The sequence below is a fragment of the Perognathus longimembris genome, chromosome 7, assembly GCF_023159225.1.
Source record: "Perognathus longimembris pacificus isolate PPM17 chromosome 7, ASM2315922v1, whole genome shotgun sequence".
In the NCBI taxonomy this organism is placed as follows: domain Eukaryota; kingdom Metazoa; phylum Chordata; class Mammalia; order Rodentia; family Heteromyidae; genus Perognathus; species Perognathus longimembris.
Window position 1 is genome coordinate 27,148,541 of NC_063167.1, and position 20,463 is coordinate 27,169,003.

The 20,463-nt window shown below is 48.1% G+C and overlaps 1 protein-coding gene across 2 annotated transcripts in view; it reads right to left on the reverse strand.

Moving 5' to 3' along the window:
- Nucleotides 1-20,463, reverse strand: part of Hivep3 (HIVEP zinc finger 3) — a 376,984-nt gene that overhangs the window by 117,002 nt on the left and 239,519 nt on the right. For both annotated transcript variants that reach the window (XM_048351026.1, XM_048351025.1), the window contains exon 2: nt 13,119-13,201. The gene's annotated coding sequence lies outside the window, so the exon portion shown is untranslated. The remainder of the gene's footprint in view (nt 1-13,118; nt 13,202-20,463) is intronic.

A 20,463-nucleotide genomic window follows, 5' to 3' on the forward strand; every position in this document is an offset into this window, starting at 1 on the left:
GACTCCCATCCTGGCTCTGCTATTTCCCAGGGTAAGGCTTGGCACCTCAGAGCCTCGGTTGTCCCATCCATTGGGAAGTCACCCTCTTACCCCTGCCTTCCTGGGGAAGGTCAATGAGAGGATGCCTATGACAGTGTCCCACCATTGTAACTTTCTGTTTGCATGGGAACCATGAGTCCTGAGACCAGAGGCAGTCCTGGACTGTTTGCTTTACAGCCTGAAGCCAGAAATGCAGGATGGCCATGGCCTACAGGAAATGCTGGGTGGGCCTCTGTCTTCTGGGGCTTTCCATGTGCTGAGTGAGGAGGGAGGGTGGTAGACCTGTGCCAACTTGGCCAACTTGTCTGTTTCATTGGAAGTTACTGGGGGTGATGGGGGATAGGATGGCTCTAAGCTTGTGGGTAGATGGTTAGTGGCTCCCACTCCCACTACACAGGGTCCCCAGAGAGTCCACCATGATGTTTCACACCTATGTCCCACTCAGCCCCTTGGGGAGAGAGGTGAACAGTCCTCCTATGACAGCACTGTCAAAATGCTGGTTTCTATCTTGGATCTTTTTTAGGGGGGAGGGGTGGGAGACATAGGAACATTTGGAGATATTGGCTGTCTGTTGTGTTTCTTTGGCTGGATTGTTAAGTTCCCTCAAGTTACATCCTCTGTGATACTCATCTTTGTAGCATAACCGGTGCCAACCACCCCCAGGGGCTGTTGCATGGTTCTCTCCCCACCTCCTGCCTCAGAGGCCGGAGGGAGGTGGGGTGTGGGTGTTAGAATTGTGTGTAACAGGGAGCATGGGCGTGGTGCTGACAGATTCCACTACAAGCAAATGTCCTGACTTCTGTGAGTGAGGTCGCCTCGTGTCATGGCCATCTCAAGGCATTTTTGGGCTACATCCAAAGATCACTTAAATGGATCTTTTCCAGAAAAGGGAGCAGAGGTGCAAGGTACTTAATGGGCCAACAGTGTAAGCATCCATCCGCAGCCCTGTAAACCTCTCTTCTTTTCTCCTTTATTTGCTTCTGGCCATTTACATGCCTGATCGTTCCCAGTGCATATCTCATCTGGACAGAGAGGCGTTGGGCAACGTTGCTGCGTGCTTTCAATTATGGAGGAATTATAAGCAATGTGGCCTGTTATCTGGCTCTCAAGGCCCCGTGGAGGCTCAGAGCCATTGGAGGGTAGGGACAGAGGACTGAAAGCAGAGATTCTGAGACTCCTCAGGTCCTGGAAAGAGTTTCTAGCTGCTGTGAGTCTCTGGAGAGACTGCAAAGTTATGACAGGACCAACCCAAGGTTGTAGTGTGTAGAGACCACATGTGCCAACTGTGGTAGGATAAGGATTGACTTGCTCATTCCACAGAGAGCCATATAACATGTCCTAGGAGCAAGCACGGCTCTAGGCATTGGGTAGATGGGGGTAGAACCATTTAGAAAAGCAATTAGAAAAGAAAAGGACAAGGAGGAGTACTGGCAGTAGGAGGGGGCCTCTCAACTGAAAGAGGAAGTAAGGGGTTGAGCTTTGTGCATCTGTTTCTGCAGCAGAGGACACAGCAGGTGCAAAGTCCCTGAGAGTAATTTGTGAAACAAACACATGAGGAATGAGAAGTTATTGATGTGAAGGTATTTAGAGACTTCTGAGTTTTGTTTCATTATTTTATTTGTGCCAGTATCAGGGTTTGAACTCAAGATTTGGGCATTGTCCCTTAGGTTTTTGGCTCAAGGCTAGGGTGATATCACTTGAACTACAGCATCATTTCTGCCTTTTTTATACCGGATTGGAGATTAAGTCTCATGGAACTTTTCCTGTCCAGGCTGACTTCAAAGAGAGATTCTCAGGTCTCAACCTCCTGAGTAGCTAAGGTATAGGCATGAGTTACCAGCACCCAGCAGACTTCTGTGTTTTACTTAGAGACAGGAAACCACTGGAGACTTTTCAGCCTGACTTTTACAGTTGATCAATACATTTTAGCCACCCCTTTTTCTTCAAAGCCTCCTTCAATACACAGACCTTCTTACCTCTGGTTTATCTGCTCTCTCCTTTTTCAGATGTCTTCCAGCTTTCTAAATCTATATGAGCCTGGAGAGCCTCCCCTCTTCCTAACAAGTACTGGCTGGTTACAGACCTTACACATTTTCCTGGGGACAGGAAAATGAAGCCACATCTTAGGTCAAGGATCATGCTCCTTCCTCAGTGCTCACAGGGCCTGTGGCCTGGCTCACTGTAGTATGTGCCACTCTAGGTGCACAGCAGTGGTGGGGATACTAGCGGAGTCTCTGGTGCCATTCTGTCATGTCGCGATAGCTCAGTGCAGAATACGCTGGGAATTTCACTTGACTCTCTCTCCCTCTGCCTCTCAACCAAACCCTGAAATGAGCAAATTAAAACAATTCCCATCTCCATCAGGAGTTTTCATCTTTTTGATGCATTTATTCCCTTTGAGCTGTCTCCGCAGGAATTTAATGAGGAACTTACGCTCATTTCTTAGCATTACAGGAGTTTCACAAATCCTTGGAAATCCAGGAACGAAACCGTAAGTTATGCCCACATCATCTCAGCTGTAGATCTGGGTAGGCTGGGTGAATGAATGAATGAATGAATGAGAGAAGAAGAGCAGAACAGAAAGATGAAGGGCCTCTGGGCCCTAGTGCTCTTGCTGATGATTCCTGAAGCCTTCAGAGAAGTTGTATAGGAAGTACCAAGTGGCCAGGTCCCACTGAACTAATGTCCTTGAGACATCCAGGTTCATCTGCTTTGTCTTGTCTTTGGCTGAGGCCCAGGGCTGCCTTTGATCCTCCTCCCCTCTCTTCCCTTATGCCAGCCCTCCTGTTGGGGCCTGGAATCAGTACTCCCTATTCACTTTATTTAGCTATTCTCCATGCCTCTCTCCAGAAGCTGGAACAAACTCTCAAGTCACTCTTAAGAGTCACACCTCTCGCCTCTGAGCCTTCAATGTTCTGTTCTCCGTCATTACACCGACAGCTGTACAGAGGGACTGGATGGGTGGGATGTGCACAGTGAGCTCTCCTGACAGCACCAAGGACCCAGGGGCAGGAATCTGAGGCCACTCCACCTCTGCTCAGGTCATTCTTCCTCCTCCTTGGGACCACATACCAGTCACCTCGAGCCCCTTTTACATGGGCTGTTAGAGAGGTTAAATACACTTTTAGGTATCTGCTGCTATTTCATGAATAATCTTAGTTATCTTTATTTCCCATCAGACAACATAGGGCACATATTTATTTTCAGCACTGGGATTTGAACACAGGGCCTTGCATTTACTAGGCAGAGGATCTGCCATTTGAGCCACAACGCTAGCCATTTTTTTGCTTTAGCTATTATTATTATTATTTTTAATGATCTGTGCTTTGGCTCAGGGCTAGCTCAAACCTTCATCCTCCTATCTACTCCCTCAAAGCTGCGGTTACAGATGTTCATATCACATCCAGCCCAGCAGTATATCTTGATGTTTCAAAAGATATTTATTAATAATTGGCTCCTTGTTCAATTTATTCTCATTCTACCCTTGCCCTGATATTAGGGATATTAGGTCACCTCATTTCTTTGTCCTCCTGGCCTCTACTCCTAGCCTGCTGGGAAACTGCTAGCACTGTGAGGTAGTGACCTGGGAAATAGAGATGGAGCTTGTTGCAAGTCCTTTGTGCCCTGGTGAATCTGTGCTTGCTGGGAGGGGGAGGGTAAGGTCATCAGAGGGGATGGGAAACCTCGCCAGCAGTTGTCATAGTAACTCTGACTTCCAGTTTCATGTAAGTGAGTCCCTGAGAGGGAGCACACTCACACACTCAGAAGGAGGGTGGGGGAAGAGGAGCAGAGCCACGGAGAGCTGCATTGTCCTCCCTTACCCTTGCTTCACTTCTCACTGGTTTACATGCCCAAGGTAGATGCCATTATGTGTGGGCATCTGAGTAGAAGCTGCTTAAAATAGCCACCTGACTATTTCAGGGAGAAGTTGAATATGCATGAAGCTATTTTAGAAAAGATGTCCCTGGCCCAGCCAATCCCAACCCCATCCTCTCTCCTGGAAGAGCCAAGAGGAGTTGAACGGGTCCTTTCTTAGTCTCCCCCATTGGGTGGGAACCTTCAGAATCCACAAGAACAACACCCTGACTACTGTTGGTCCTGCAGCCCCACTAGCTGTGCTTCTCTGTTCTGTGGTCACAGAGGCTCTGGCTAGGCAGCTCATCCCTCCCAAGTTCCTGGAGTCGTGGTGGCTTCCACAGCCTTTGCTACAGTCCAGTTTGCCTGTGTCTCCTTTCCCTATGTGTTGTTGTTCATTCATTCACGACACTTTTACTAACAGACCACAAGGGTGAGGAATGTGCTGGTCCTGGGGTTACAAAGATTTCTGGTACAAGCTCATGAGGAGGTGAATAGGTGAGCAGAGAGAGGAGGTACAAAATTATGAGAGAGGAATCCGAGTGCTGGGGAGGTTGGGGAAGGAACCCTAGATTCTCAAGGCTGAGAGCATGTGTTTGGGGAGGAGCCTCAGAGGATGAGCAAAGCCCTCCCCCCATCCACCCAAGAAAGAATGGCAGTCTATGGTGGTAGCTGAGCATGGTTGGGGGTAACTGTGCCTGGCCAAACATGGATGGTCTGAATGAGTAGCTGGGAGGAGGAAATGCAAGGAAGTAAGAAAGCAAATCAATCCTAATTCATGAGGCCATGAGAGCTGTCTGGCAAAGCCTTCTCTGAGCCCCAGGGTGGGCTGTAGCACCTCTCCTTCCATAAGCCTGGGAGGCCTGGTGGACCTGAGTTACCCACAAGCCAGACTGGAAGTCTCTCAGATAGGGGCTGGTCATACCCTCCTGGGCATCCAGCTCCAGAGCCAGTTCCAGGCTAAGGACTAATTAGACAGTTACTGAAAGCGTGTCAAAAGCTTAGATTATGGACCAGACTGCCTAGGTTTAAACCTGGATGCTGCTTCTTACTGTGACTCTAGGGCAAGATATCTGACCTCTGTTGGTCTCATTTTTCTTACCCAGATAACAGGGATAATAATTGAACCTCCCATTTCCTGAAGCTTTACAGTAAGAGGTACATGCATTGATACATGTAAAGAGAACAGAGTGCTGTTTATACCTGTATTCCCAACTACACTGGGGGATGAGGCAGGAGCCTCATAACTTGAGCCTAGAGGTATGAAGCTAGTTTGGGCAACCTAGTGAAACATAAATATATTTGTATGTTTTATATATATATATATATATATTTCCATATGGTAGGCAGTACATTAAAATGTCTATAGCTATTTATTGTTCTGAGGTGTTTCCCCCCCAGTGTTGGCCACCAAAGAACTGCAGATCTCACACATGCCAGGAAAATGCTCTACTGCTCAACTCTACCCCCAGCCCTATTATTCTGAATTCTGAGTTTTACTTTGAGAATGGAGTGCCATCGATGACAAGACTTCTATCCAAAACTAAATTAGCTCTATTGCTTTAACTGCTCTCAATTATATGGGTTTCATTGTAAACAAGTTCAAACACTATAAGAAGGAAAAGGTCATCTTAAATCCTGGCTTTCAGAAAATCACCATAAACACAATCACCTTCCACAATCTAAGTGTGTAAGCCCCTCTTCAAGATTTTATGCTCAATCCGATGATGGCACGAGGAGATAGGGCCCTCATGACATGATGAGGTCTTGGTGAGAATGATTGTAAGTGGGATTGGTGCCTGCTAGAGAAACAGTCTTTTGCCATCTATGAACAGACAGGGAACCCTCAACAGACCCTGAGTCTGCCCTGGTCTTGGAATCTAGCCTTCAGAACTGTGGCTAATCAATTCCAGTTGCTTATAATCTACCCAGTTAATGTTACAGCAGTCCAGACAACATCTTTTAAGACACAGTGGGTCCTTATTATTCAGATTCCTATTTGTCAATCTACCTACTTGATAAAGCTTCTCTGTAACTCCAAATCAGTTCATTCTTTATAATCATTTGCAAATGTGCAGCATGGGGAAAAATTTTTGAGTTGTCCGAGCTGTGTGTTTCCAGATTAAGTTCAAACAAGGGACCACTCTCCTTCTGGTAGTAGCACCCATACAGTAGACAAGAGTTCTTCCTATTGGGTACCTTGTTCTGTATTTCTGTGCTTCTTTGGTGATTTTGTGTTTTCAAATGGCCCTCAAATATTTTGCTGAAGTGCTGTCTCGTGCTCCTGAGCTCGGAAAACACACAAGTTAGACCAGCTTCATTGGGCTTGAGTTATGTGTTGAAGGAAGACCCTGGGTTCAGTAGTAATGAATCAGCAAGTAACTCAAGATGTGTTTGAACAAAAACACCCACAATCAAAGGTATCTTTAGACAACCATTACAGAAAACAAGGTTATATAGTGATGAGGTGACAAATCTTAGGCTCACAGAGCCACATGCTGGAGGTCTCCTCTGAGCAATGGCTCAGTGTTTGCTAATTCATGTGGGGACTTTTTAGAACAGAGTGACTTAAGTGACAGGATCAATTCTTCCTTTCTAGACAGGCAGACACATGTGCCTATGTGACTGGAATATACCTCCCATAGTCTTGGCTCTTATTTTTATCCTATATTTATAAGTGTGTCAAAGGCATCTTTCCACGTCCATTAAAAAAAGCCTCCCCTCTCCCATGCTAATATTCAGAGCATCTGAGGCTGAGAGGCTGAAGGGCTATGGCCCAGGGGATCCAGTGTACAGTGAGGATCCAGCCCTCACTAAGTCAGGAGAGTCCCTAGAAAACTCTTTTCTCCAGAGCAGCTGTGTTGTTGCTGCTGTGAATTGTTCCTGAAAGGCATCAGCTGGAGTCAAAGAGCCACTGTCAGGCAGGGGATGCAGTTACACAGGCTGTATTGTGACCATGAGGCTGGGAAGGGGACAAGGAAGATGTATGTTCTGCCCTGGGGGGTAGGGGCTTGTCTTCAGCATGTATCTGGGGAGTTCCCTCCCAGATGCCTCAGGTGGAGGCTTTCTGACTTGTCCTGCAGATACCTCCTGGTCCTGAGGTGCCGCAACCTCTGTATTTCCTACTGCCTGCCAGCTGCCAACAGGTCTTAGCCAACTGAAGCTCCAGCTTCTTATGAAAGACCACGGACTAGGGGCCAATACACACATCAGGCTCGACTCTGTCCAGCCCACTGTAGGCCCAGGGATCCATAGGTGGGCAGTCCAAGAATCTCCCTCTTTGGGGAACTCCATCTGAGCCAAGAGGTGGCTCATCAGGAAAGCCTCCCCCCTCCCCCAATGTCAAGATAAAGACATCTAAGCACTGGAGAGCCCAGGAGTGGGGGGGTCCACAGACAGCTTTCATTTGGGGGCAAAGAGAAGCCTTTCCTTATACAGTGTAAAATAAGAATTTCCCATGATTCAGCGTGTGTTTTATTTATCTTTTTCTGGATCAAGGGTGTGGACATAGGGTCTTGTGCTCTAGCTTGGCTTTTTGCTCAAAAATAATACTCTACCACTTGAATCACAGCTCTACTTCTGGCTTTTTGCTAGGTAATTGGAGATAAGAGTCTCACAGATTTTTCTGCCTGAGCTGGCTTCAAGTTGTGATCCTCGGACCTCAGCCCCTGACTATCTAGGACTATAAATGGGAGCCGCCGCCACCTGGTTAAGTTTGTGTTTTAAAACAGACCATTTGGACATACTTATTTTCAATAACTGCATTTTTTCCTTTGTGGCTGTGGCTCAAACACAAGGCCTCATACAGGATAGACCATTGCTCTGCCACAGGGTTGCATCTCTGTCTCAAGCATGCATTATTTGGGGGTGAAAATGAAAGCATCCCCATTTTGGATGAAAAATAGAATCCAGAAATGGCTCTTTACCTGTCTAAGCTGCTTGCCCACAGGGTGCTGGAGAAAAGCCACAGCTCTGTTCTTGGAATCAGAGAATTCTAGCAAGAGACACAGGTTGACAGTTTCCATTCAAATCTCTCCCTGTCCTGACTTGCTTTGTAATCAGAAGCAGCTGTCTTTCCCATCCTAAACCTTTCTCCTCTCACCTATAAAATAGGAATACTGTCCCCATGTACACAGGGCCTTGCCAGAACAAAGCAGAACATCTAAAGGCATTGTTCCTTTGTGCACACTTGGTAAACGTGAAGCATGAGGGTCAAGAAGCATGAGGTTCCAGAATGTTCCACACACATGCACAAGGATGATCCAGACCTCTACACCCCGCCCCCCCCCCCCAGCCACATCTGGGGAAGTCTCTCCCAGCTATTCCAGCTCAAGCCAAAGCCTGTCCTGTACAAACACAATCCCATCCAGAGATGCAGCCCCCGTGTGTATTGGGTAGGCTGCCTGCCCCGGGTGCTGCTTGCTCGGCCATGAGCGCAAATAACCACCCCTTCCTGGGGGGAGAAGGAACAGGGAGCTGGCTTGTTCTCCGAGAGCAGAGTGCTGGCTGGCCACGAAGAACATTTTAAGGTGGGACACTTCTTCCTGTACCGTTGGCAGCTGTCTACATAAGGCATCCATTATGTTTGGGCCCCAAGGCCAGCAGACCCCAGAGGCCAAGCTAAAATTAGTGTCCACTTGTGCACTCGCCAGACACACGAACATCCGAAGGTCAGATGCTCCCAACCAGCTGCCCTGACAGGAGGGGAGCCTCGCAGCTGGGCCTCCTGCTCTCCCAGGCTTCGGGACAGACAGCCCTGCCCTGCCCTGCCCTGCCCAGCGGCCTGACTCCACAGACCAGATTGGGGTAAAAAACAGACTGCAGAGCGTAACTCCAAAGACACACAGAGGCGCACATGTGTGTGCGCACGCAACACACACGTTTTAAAAACATTTGCATTTACATCCATCCACAAGGGGGAAAAAGCAGGAGAGAAGTTTACTGTCTCACTCATGATTATGCCATGTTAGGCGAATTACTTCCTTTTTCCTGTACTTTCAAGGTTTTCATTTTCTCTTTTTTTTTTCTTTCTTCCTTCCCTCCCTCCCTCCCTCCCTTTCTTGTACTAGGCAGGGCCTTGTGCTTGCTGGGTTGGTCCTCTACCACTTGAGCTGCACGTCCAGCCCTGTTTTTCACTGGTTATTTTTGAGATGAAGTCTTTTGAACATTTCTGCTGAGGCTTGGCCTTAAAGGGTGATCCTTCTGTTCCAGATCTCCTAAGTAACTAGGATTACCGGCGCCAGTTATTGGTGCCTGGTCAAATTTTTCTTAATATGACTTATTTTTGTGCTCAGAAGAAAACATAACAAGATACCATAAATTACACATTTATGTTACATTTACAAACGTGATTAAATTGTGAACGCCTTCAGGCATGGGAGCACTTTGGCTGGCTGGTATTAAAGCTCAGCAGTCTTCAACCTTCACTCTATGGAGAAAATCCAACCACAAAGCAGAAAGCCCAGAAACTTCTTTTCATGGAGGCTTGTGTTGTATCAATTTTCTCTATTCCTGCTCCATTCATTTCTGTAGGGATTTTTTTTCTGCCTTGTGGAGTTGGAAACCAAGGCAGAAAGAAATGAATTAATTCATCAAGGGAGCCCAACGAAGAAGCCTCAATGTGGAGTTCCAACCCTTCTGGGCAGCCATCATGCTTAAAGAGAAAAGGATTCTTTGGAGAGAAAAAATTCAAGTCACATCCCCACCTCCCACCCTGTTCCTCAAGTCTCTGGATGCAATGGAGTCCTGGGGTGAGCCTTGAATAGGGTCTCTTGAACAGAGTCCCTTGGGCATATGTCGCCCTCACCCATCTAGAGACTGTAATTTGGAGACTCCTTTATCTGGCCTCCTTCTGCAGTCCAGGCCCCCCAGATCTGGGGGCCCCTTACAGAGGCATCAGGGGTCTCTGACCAGAGGTCTTTGACTTAGCTTTCCCCCCTCACCCAAGAACCTGTCTCAGCCCCCGTTTTCTGCTCCAAGTCTTCTGGAGTCCCCTTTGTCATACACATGTGCATTTCTGTTGGCTGAGCTGTTGTTACTGAGTGCCTGCTGTGTATGCGGCAAGGCAGACAGAGTTTCAATCCTGTAGGGGCCAATGGCGTTTAGGGAGATTACTCAGGGCACTTGAATTTGGTGCCTGGGGCTGGACTTTCTGGGTTTAGCCTGGCTAAACCACTTCCTTGCTGTGTGTGCTGAGGCCACTTGTACAAGCTCTGTGCATTCATTCTCATCTTGTAAAAGAGGACAATAACAGCATGTGCCCTAATACACTTGTACAGGTGGAATGTAAATCCATATAAAGAACAGGACCAGGCACAGTGTAAGTGCTTAGTAATCACTTGTGATTACTGCTTGTGGCCGTCTCCTCCCTTCTTACCCACTCTCTGGCTTTCCCTGTCCCATGGTTCTACAGCACTGCCCACGGCCTGAGCATTAGTGGTCACGTGGGCCTATCTGTCTGTTTCTGCTCCCGGGTAGGCCACAACTTTTCTCCTGGCCATCAGCAATGTCTCCAGGTTCCTTCGGAGCTTGCAAGTAGCCTGGGCCCTCTTAGTCCCAGCCAAGAAAGCCTCAGAAACTCCCCATGGCCTTGGCCTTGGAGAATGCCCAACTGCCTATATCATGGACGTCAGCCACGTTCCTCTTAAACCTGGGGGCCTGGCCTGGATGTGACCTTCCAGATGAGCTCGTGAGCTGGCTCTAGGCTTGCAATCTGCTTCTCCGTCATGGTAGCTCATTAGAAATACCCCCAGTGTACCCAAGGGTTCCCACAGGCCTTTGCGCATGTGAGGCTGCTGTCTGGGTTACCTTCCAGCCCTTTACCAGAGCACTGCAGTGTCCCATGACACCTGGGGGGGGGGGCTCCACCCCTTAAGCTCCCAACACCAGCTCACACAAGCTCTGCTCAGGGGGTACCAGACCCACATGGATGGAACACTCTATACCTTGCGTTTGCTAAGCTCTTTCCCACAGAGCATTACTGGAGTCTGTTTAGGTTGTTTACTCCTGGAAAGGAGTTTTACTGAGATGACCCCTCATGCATAGAGCTGGCAGAGGCGGATAGAATGCAGTGTCCATCCTCGGATGTGTCCCGTGCTGGCCGTTTGCACAAGCACTTGCCTTTGGTTCTGGAACCAACTAAGGAGGCAGGAGTTTCATGGATAGAGATTCTGAAGTTTGGATCACTCATGCTGCTCCCCACAGGAAGAGTAGGGGGTGCGGGGATCCCTGGCCACAGAGCCTCTATTCCTTACATTCCACAGCATGACAGACATGTTTTGAGTTTTCCTCAGAGAGGAAACTGTAAGATTCAAAAAACTGCAAAGTGTTACCCACCAGGCAGAAGCTACTCTGGGGTGGGGACAGGGAGGAGAGGCCGAGAGGGGCTGAATCTCAGCAGTGAGTCCTTGGAAGATCATTGCTCTAGGGGAGTCAAGCGGACTGTGGCCATGGTGGCTGCCAAAGAGAGATATGAACCTGGAGTGTATGTGGCTTCTCTCCAGGCTTTTTGCTGAAGAGGCGAGGCCACAGACATGCAGCAAGCAGCATGCTGCCCCAGGCCCTTGGCTGAGCTCTCTCTCTCTCTCTGTGTGTGTGTGTGTGTGTGTGTGTGTGTGTGTGTGTGTGTGTTGGGCTTAAACTGGGGCTTAAACTCAGGTCAGGTCCTGGGGATACTGGCCAGCATGCTGCCCCAGGCCCTTGGCTGAGCTCTGTGTGTGTGTGTGTGTGTGTGTGTGTGTGTGTGTGTGTGTGTGTGTGTATGTGTGTGTGTGTTGGGCTTAAACTGGGGCTTAAACTCAGGTCAGGTCCTGGGGATACTGGCCCTTAGCTTTTTCAGTCAAGGCTGGTGCACTACCGTTGGAGTCACAGATCAACTTCTGGATTTTTTGGTTGTTAATTATAGACAAGAGTCTCATAGACTTTCCTGCATGGGCTGGTTTTGAATCAGCATGATTCTCAGATCTCAGTCTCCTGAATAGCTAGGGTTACAGGTGCCTGGCTTCAGTAGGTTCTAAGACCAAGCACCTGCCCTTGGCCCTCAGCCTGTCCTGTAGCCAGAGACCTCCCCCCCACCCTCTTTTTGTTTAGAACCATGGAGCTGATTGATGACTGATGAAGCAAGGCCTAGTTCCAACTCCCTTGCACATCACTCAGAGTCCTTCACCCCTTCCCAGCCTTGACTCTGTGTTAACCATCACATCCTTGTACTTGATGTCCTTTCAGCCCATGGGGTTTGATTTCTTGGAGAGAAGTACCCAATAAACTTCTACTCATTCCCCAAAGCTCAGTAAGTATCACCTTCAAATTCTTTTCCAAATCATTTCCACAAGCAACCCAGACAGAAGAGATTTACTTACAGGTTCACAGAGGGAGGAATTTGCCTCCCTTCTAGAAAATTCTGCTTAAAGTCAACCTTAGACAAAGACAACCACTTTACCTCCATGAGTACTCTATTCTGCTTCACAGGTTTTGCTGTTCTATGGCAATTTACATGTGGAATGGAAGTTTCTAGAAGTCAATGCCATGACCCATTTGTACTGTATCTCAAGGTATAGCACAGAACACAAAACCCATTAGGTAATAAAAGATGTCTAGAGGAGAGGCCATAAAAGAGCTGGTATGGGGCTGGTGGTTGTCTTTAAGCAGGGTTTTCTAGAATGCACATCCTTCAAGCAAGTGCATGTGCACTCATAAGCACACACAGGTACTTATGTGCACACACAGTGCACACCAGCCCAGTGGGGGCTCTCTGTGAGTGGGAGGCCCATGGAGTAATTAAGTAGGAGGCTGAGTCCTGGGGCAGAGGCAGCTGGTTGCAGTGCTGATCACTGTCCCTCCTCCCTCCCAGAGGCCAGAGCCTCCATTAGCCGCTTTGATGCCTGCCCCATTCTCTGAGTCTCACTGCTTCAGTCTGGAGACGCAGAGAGGCAGGTGCTTGCTTGGGATTTTCCTGACAGGTGAAGTCATCTCTGGGGTCAGAGCCAGCTCCCTAGATCCCGCTCCACGATTCTGCCATCTTTATATGTAGCTATTAGCAAAATCACCAGCTGTAGGATGATGAATGTTTAGGTGATTTTTTTTCCCCCGAAGTCTGGGGGAGCTGGAGCTTCCATTCTCTCAACTAAGGCTGAGTCTATCTTTATTTCATGTCCTGGCCACAAGACATGGCCTGGTGGTTTGGGGGCTGTGTCTATGGTGGTGATGAGGAGCAGGGAGGAACTTACCTGTCAGAAGGCAGCCGTGGTCTCATGGTTGACATGTGCCAGAGATTTCTAAGAGCTTCAAGGACTGAAGTGTTGGGGGAGGCCTGTGGGAAGTGGCGAAGTGAGAATATTATATCTCCACCATCTGTCAACGTTCCCTGCAGTGTGAAAAATGCATTGAAGAAATTGGTAAGTGCAGCCTTGTTGAGAGCAAAGCCCAGCCACCACCCTTTCCCACCAAAGCCACACCTCCCCCTCCCTGGTCATGTGACCACAGCCTTGTCACCCTATGCACAGAATGGGAAGTTATGGGCCCCCACTCTGTGGATCCACAGGCATCTCCAGGCCTGCTCTAGTCCTGGCTTCTTACTTTCATGTCCTCCATGGGAAAAGACCTCAATTAACTATTTTAATCACTTACTCTTTCTCCCATCATTTATTCCTTCCTTTGAGTACCCAGTGGCAGTCTGGGAAGCCGTTAGGTGCTAAGGCCATGTCTCAGGGAGTCACTGAAAGTGACAGTTCAATTCCATCTAGAGAGGCAGATTAGACTCTGCCTCAGCTTCCACACACCCAGCGTGGAGGGTGCCTTACTTGGCTGGACACAGGGTAAAAGGCTTTGAACCTGTTGTACAGGGTGCTGCCAATAATATCAGTACATGGGTCTTGTTTTGTGTGAGTGTGTGTGTGTGTGTGTGTGTGTGTGTGTGTGTATGTATGTGTTGGTCCTAGAGCTTGAACTCAAGGTCTGGGCACTGTCCCTGAGCTTTTTTTTTTGCTTGAGGCTAGTGCTCTACCACTTCAGCCACAGCTCTACTTCTGGCTTTTTGGTAGTTACTGGGAATAAGAATCTCAGAGTTTCCTGCCTAGGCTGACTTTGAACCTTGGTCCTCTGAGCTCAGCCTCTTAAGTAGCTCGGGTTACATGTGTGAGCCACTGGCACACAGCTTATGGGCCTCTTTTAAGTGAAAACACTTCTCAAACTATCTCCTAATGGTAACTGCATACTTCCTATCTTTGCACTGAGAAAAGAACCAATACAAAAGCTGCAATGAGCACAATGCTTTATAATTAACTTGTATTTTAGTAATCACAGCATCCACCACACTCATTCAGGGTGTTATTTATGTCTCTTGGGCTTGAGGCTGTGTGCCCTGGAGGATCCATCCATTCAATATTCGCTTAACAGGTATTTATGGGGCCTCCGTGAGGTGCCAGCCCTGCAGGAATCCTAAAACAGGAGGGGCAGCAGCTCTGTGGTAAGCCTGCTGAAGCTCCTGCCTGGCTCAGTCAGAGCATGAGCCTTCGAGTGGACATGACCTTTCCTCAGTTCAGAGTCCTCAGGAGTAAAACGGAGAGAATAATCCCGGACACAGGAAGATGTTGTGGGGATAATGTAGAATGTAGAAAGCACCCAAGGTTAGGATTTGGCCCAAAGCAGACACTTAGCTGATGGGCAGCAGAGGATTGTCATCAACTTAATCACAACCATCATAACATCTCATCATTAGACCTATCGCCTACCTCCTCATTACCATTTCATCTCCATCGCTACCACCACCATCATCATTATTATGAATACCATCATCAATGTTGTGAATACAAACAGTAACAGCAGCATCTCCATCATTCTCATCACCATCATCCATTATCCTGTCTCCCTTTTCTTTCTGGCCCCCAAGAGGGCCGTCCCTGTCCCTCTTTAGGATGCCTAGCAGTTCTTCTATTACAAGAGGCATATGCATCAACATCTCCTTTCTCAGATTCATGCTCAGCTCTGCCACTTCGGAGTTGTGTGAACTTGGGGTGACTTCCTTAACCTCTCTGAATCTCTTTTCCCAGATGTAAAATGACTCAGAATTTTTAGTGATTCACAGAACTGTGATAATTAAATAAAAGAATATGCATAAAAATCTCAACAGAATACCTGACAGGTGGCTGGTGCTCAGTTATTGCTGGTCATTATTGCCTGTGCTGTGATTATTATTACAGATTCATCTCCATTTCCCTATGGTCCTCTCCAGTGAATGGTTGGTAAAGCAGTATTGGAAGCACAACTCCAGGGACAGTAGCATTGAGGCACGGCCAAGCATAAAGAGACTTGTTGTAGCCCTGATAACACCAACAGATGACCAAAGGGCCACTTGTCACTGGCAGAGCCAATCTGCACAGCTGTTAGGACCACTCATTCATTTATGAAATTGACATCAAGTTTTTTACGTGACCCTAAGAACAACCCCTTACCTGGTGCTTTTTTCGACTTTGAAATCTTGTCCCCACCACCATCTCATTGAACCACCACAAAGATGCTTGGAGGCAGATAGAATAGGTGCTGATGACTCATTTTGTGAATAAAGAACGGAGAGTCAGCAAAGTGACAAGTCTCGCCAAAGGCATTCAGAAGTCAAAGCTATAATATAACATGGACCCATTGCACACAACAAGGTCATTCTACTATGACCTTGACCCCTTTCCTGGATGGCAAGCACTTTTAAATCATTCTCACTGCCCAGTTGCTTCATAGCAAATAAAATAGAATTAAAACATGTATTATTTTAACTTGCCTGTTTCAAAGAAAGAATCCAAGTTCCACAAAGGCAGGGAATACAAGAGCCACAAGAGTGTTGAAGTAGTTAAATCATATGAGTTCTGATCTCAGACTGCCTGAGTTCAAGTCCTAGTTTTGAAATTTAATAACTATGGGAACTTGGGCAAGTTACTTAAACTCTCCAGTCCTGAATTTCTTCATCCATAATGAGAAGGTACTACAGGGATGCTAAAAGGATTAAACGAGCAATCCACTTCTAGTGCCTTGAGCAGTAGCTTGCACCAAGTAAGGCTTGGCTGTAATTATTATTCTTCATGATACATTAGTTGCTTAGCATAAGGCCTGACTCATGCAGGAGTTCTAATAAACATGTATTAGGTGGTTGAATGAGTACAATTCTCCCCTGGAGGGTGGTGAATTGGAACCTGGCTCCTAGCAAGCCAGGGCCCCCCAGCTCCTCATTCCCAACAGATCCAGGTGAAAGGAGACATCTTTCCAGGCCTCAAAGCCCTGCCTGCTTCTCTACACTGCTCTTTGTCCACCGCCTGGTCATACCTGTGGCGAGAGGTGAGGATCTCAGGTTCCACAGTCAGACTGGGTCATCTGTCACTCATTCACTGTGCACTTGCCTTAGCTTCCTGCTCTACAAAATGGGAACATCCACATCTACTCTCAAGGGATCTTTGGTAGACTAAATGCCATGTGTGGGGCACAAGATCACCTGCTCCCATTCCCATTCATGCCAACAATAGCAATAAGCTTACTAGGAACCACAGCCACTGACCCCAATGCAACCCATTAGGTGGCCAGCTCGTTTTATGCTAATGTATTGCTTCTCATGGGCTTTAGGTTCTTCCCCAGGGACATTGTTTGTCAGGTAGGTCAGTCTCTGCCCTCTAAAAGGGCCACAGACTGCTATGAAAAGGTAAAGTTTCCATTTGTCCCCAGTGTGGGCTGGGATCCTCAGAGGAGAGGCGGCTGCTGGGGAAACAGCCCCCTCCTTCAGGGGCAGGGAGTCCTCAGAGAATGGACACGGGGAGTTCCTCCTAAGTGCCAGGGCCTGGAGCCAGCTGGCATGCAGCTGCCTCTGGGCCACCCAGTCCCCGTGGTGGCTACAGACCCCTCCTGTTCTTACTTGCCCCCACCTAGACTTGAGGCTGGCAGACTGTGCTGCTGATTGGAAGGAGTGAACATTCACTAAGCCAGAAGCCTCAAATTCTTGCCTCATTTTATCTTTACCAGAGCCTGTGGGGGCCAGGGGTTACCCTGACCTCCACAGGAACCTCTATGAGACCCTGGACACACCAGCCTCCCCTGATTTCATTTCTTCATCTGTGATCCCCAGTGCCTAACTCTGTTCACTCAATCCTTTGCAAAGAAAGAAGATGAACCATAGAGACAGAACTGAGTTAAGATCACTTAACTAACAATTATAAAACTGAAGCTGTGGACTGCGAATCTCCATCCATCCATCCATCCATCCATCCACTCACCTATTAAACCATCCATCCATCCACCAATCCACTCATCTATTAATCTGTCCATTCACCCACTTATTGTTCTTAGGACTTATCACACAGTAGCAATGATCTACACACTAATTTCTCTTTCAAAATATTTACATTATCTATTTCCCATTACTCCCAAGACCCTGGCATTCAAAGCAATTCAACTTAGCAATGCCACCTGAAGTCCTTCTACGTGCCAGGTGCTGTGCAAGGCTCCAGTATGAATGAGACCTTTTGACAATCCTGTGCACATAACCTCTGTCTGTCTTCCTTTTAGAGATGACAAAATGGACAGGTTAGAGAGACAAGAGAACTTGCCTACGCTAATATACTTGGATCCTGGAGGAAAGCCTACACCCACGTCATTTCGAGCTTACTTTCCTGGGAAGAAGTCTAAGGAAGAAAAGTCTAAGCAAATTCCATGGGGCACCATTTATAGTCATGGAACATTCAATGTAAAAATCAAAAGCAAGCTGGTCCCTGATTCCCTTATGGTATGTACCCCCACACCCCAAGCAAGCTCCCTGCCCCTGGGACACCATGGCAGCTGGGCACTTGCTTACCAAGTTCCTGCTTGTTTCCAGGGGCTTCACTAAGAATATTGCATGAATGGTGGCACTGAATTCCTGAAGAGTGCTGCCTGCTCCCACTTTACATCTAGGTAGGCTGAAGTTCAAGAGATCAACCAGCTTCCCAAAGGTCACAACGCTGGCAAGAGGCAGTGTCTGGGTGACAACCCAACCAGTTCTTTTCTCTGGTTTCTGCTCTTCCACCCCCACCCAGGCAGATCTCCCCGTGCCTGTCCTGTGAGAGGCATGGCTGGTCTCAAGTTTCTAGCTTCTTCTCCTTGAAGAAGAAGAAATCATGGCCTTCAAAGAGAAGGCAAAGGTTGACAAGACCAGGAGAATAGGCACACAGGTATGGGGATACCCACAAAGTTGGTTGGTTTTCAAATGTAGACCCATTACACCTATGAGGCTGGGTCTACTCCTGCTTACCTGCTGACAGTTAGGGCTATGTCTCTATGGGCAAATGATGATTGACTGCACAGTGGATGTGAAGAGGATCAGTGTTCAGATCCAAGCTCTCTCCCTCAGAAGCTCTATAACCTCAAGGCAAGTCCATGGGAAGGTGAGATCTTTGAGCCTAGGCTTCCCAGGTATAAAACAGGTCTAAGAGCATGGAGCTGGCATGACCCTGATGGGGATGCATGAGAGTAAAGGCTGGCTCCCTCTCCTCCTGCCCCTCACCAGTTCTTGCTGCCCCTTGGGCCTGGCTGCTTCTGAAGCCAGACATGGCCTCCGCAGCCTAAGCAGTTCCAATGATGCCCACTACGTGGCTGGCTTGGGCCTGAGCACATGTGGCACGCTGGAGATAAATACAGGGTCCAAGCACCTGATTCTCAACAATGGGCTATTCTGAGGCTTTAATTGCTTATCAAGGGGGAAGGCAGGCTCTGGGCAGTGATCAACCTTAGAAGTTGGGACAAGCAGTGGGTGGCAAACTAGCAGAATAGACACACCAAATGCAGGTGCAGAATCTCCAGCCAGCAGGCCACAAATCCTGGGACATCACCAAGGGAGGGTGTCTAATAAACCTCATTTTTAAGCTTTCTGTGGATAGATCAAGGACACTGAGGTGTAAGGGAGGCAAGTTTTAAGCACTTCTTCAACATTCAGCCCTGCCCCCTCTGTGCTGTACCGCAGGGACCTCAGCAGTTCGTGAGGGAGACAGATTTGACACACGCAATTACTGCACCCAGTGACAAGTGATGGTGCTCCCTTGATCCAGGCATGTCTCCTCTCCGCCTTCATGGGGTTTAGTGTCATGGCAGGGAAAGGCAGTGGCAGGTACATTACCAGGTGCAGAGTATAACATTGGAATGTAGTGTTCTAAAGAAAAGAAAAGCAGGGTCAAGGGGCAGTGGGCACCTGGAGCAAGTTGATGTTTTAGGTTGATGGACAGGGTCTATGCTAAGGATGACACATTAATGTTGGCATGAGAGATAGATGAGAGACAGGCAGGAGAATGGATGTTGTGTCCGCTGAGTGAGGAGGGAAACCAATTTCAGGCCCTACGCTGATTTGCTTCAGAGTCCCACAGAACCAATAATGGAGTCAGGTCCTGCCCCAGCTCTGGTTTTACAGATCCTCCTCCTGGCCTGTCTTGCTCCCCCCCCCCCCCCCCAACCCTGAGCCTCTGCCTCTCAGGAGGAAAGCGCTTGGGAACTCTACTGGACTGGGTGTCAGGGCTCAACTGTCACCTCCTAGCTAGCCTGACGCTGGGACTACATGGTGTCTGCCCTGATGCCCCAGAATCTGGACACTGCAGGGCAATCTTCTTTCCTTCTTCCTTCTTCCAGCTTCTCCTCTGTGGAAGTCTTGGTGTTAGTCAAAGGAGGTTACTCTACTGCCAAGCTGTGTGACCTTGACCCCCTCCCCTCCCCTGCCCCAGCATCTGTCAAAAGTGGACTCAGAGCCATTCTTGAAGTGCCACTTGGAGGATTTAATAATTTAGGACATGACATGTTCACAGAAGCCCGTGTCCTACAGTGGGTCTTAGGTACACAGGTACCTACCCATCCTGCATCAGCTTCCCCTTTCCCCACCTGGACCCCAACTTGCAGCAGTCTTCCCTCTTCCTTGCATTTCTACAAGACTGCAGCTTCCTGACAGCAGCTTCAAGCCTTCAGCAGGTCTTTGAGCCATCTGCATGGAGCTAGGGGGACTTGGTCACTGCTTAATAAATCTTCTATGTACCTTCCACCGGAAAAACTGAATGTGGAGAGTAGAGCATGTAGAATCCTGTATTCAGAGTCAGCTTCACAGTGATCCCAGGCAACTCAACTGATTTTTTTTGTACATGAGGATAATAATTGGTACTCAGGGTTCTACAAAATTATATGGTGACTTCAGTATGACTGTTTCCATTACAGAATGATAGGCTGAGATGAGAGCTTACTCAATTTGTCACCGATAATCCTTCCTACAACATCCTGGCTCCTGGAGGTTGTATCTCCAGTTGAACTCTCCAGTGACAGGAACACATAACTGGCTGGGCAGCGCAGGCCATGTTTTTGAGGGCTTCTGAGCATTAGGAACTTTGCTGTGTGCCATTTTGAGGGACACCATGCTGAGCTCTGGGATGCAGAGAAATGAGTGGGTGATGAGCAAGGTGGAGGGGGTGGGAAGAGTCTGGAGAGAAGCGTAGGATGATGGTGGGAAGGTGTGCACCGGAAACAATGCCTCCACTCCTTAGACAGGGAGTGAGTACTCCCTGATGGGGCCCCCACAGGCTGTCATGTCAGCTA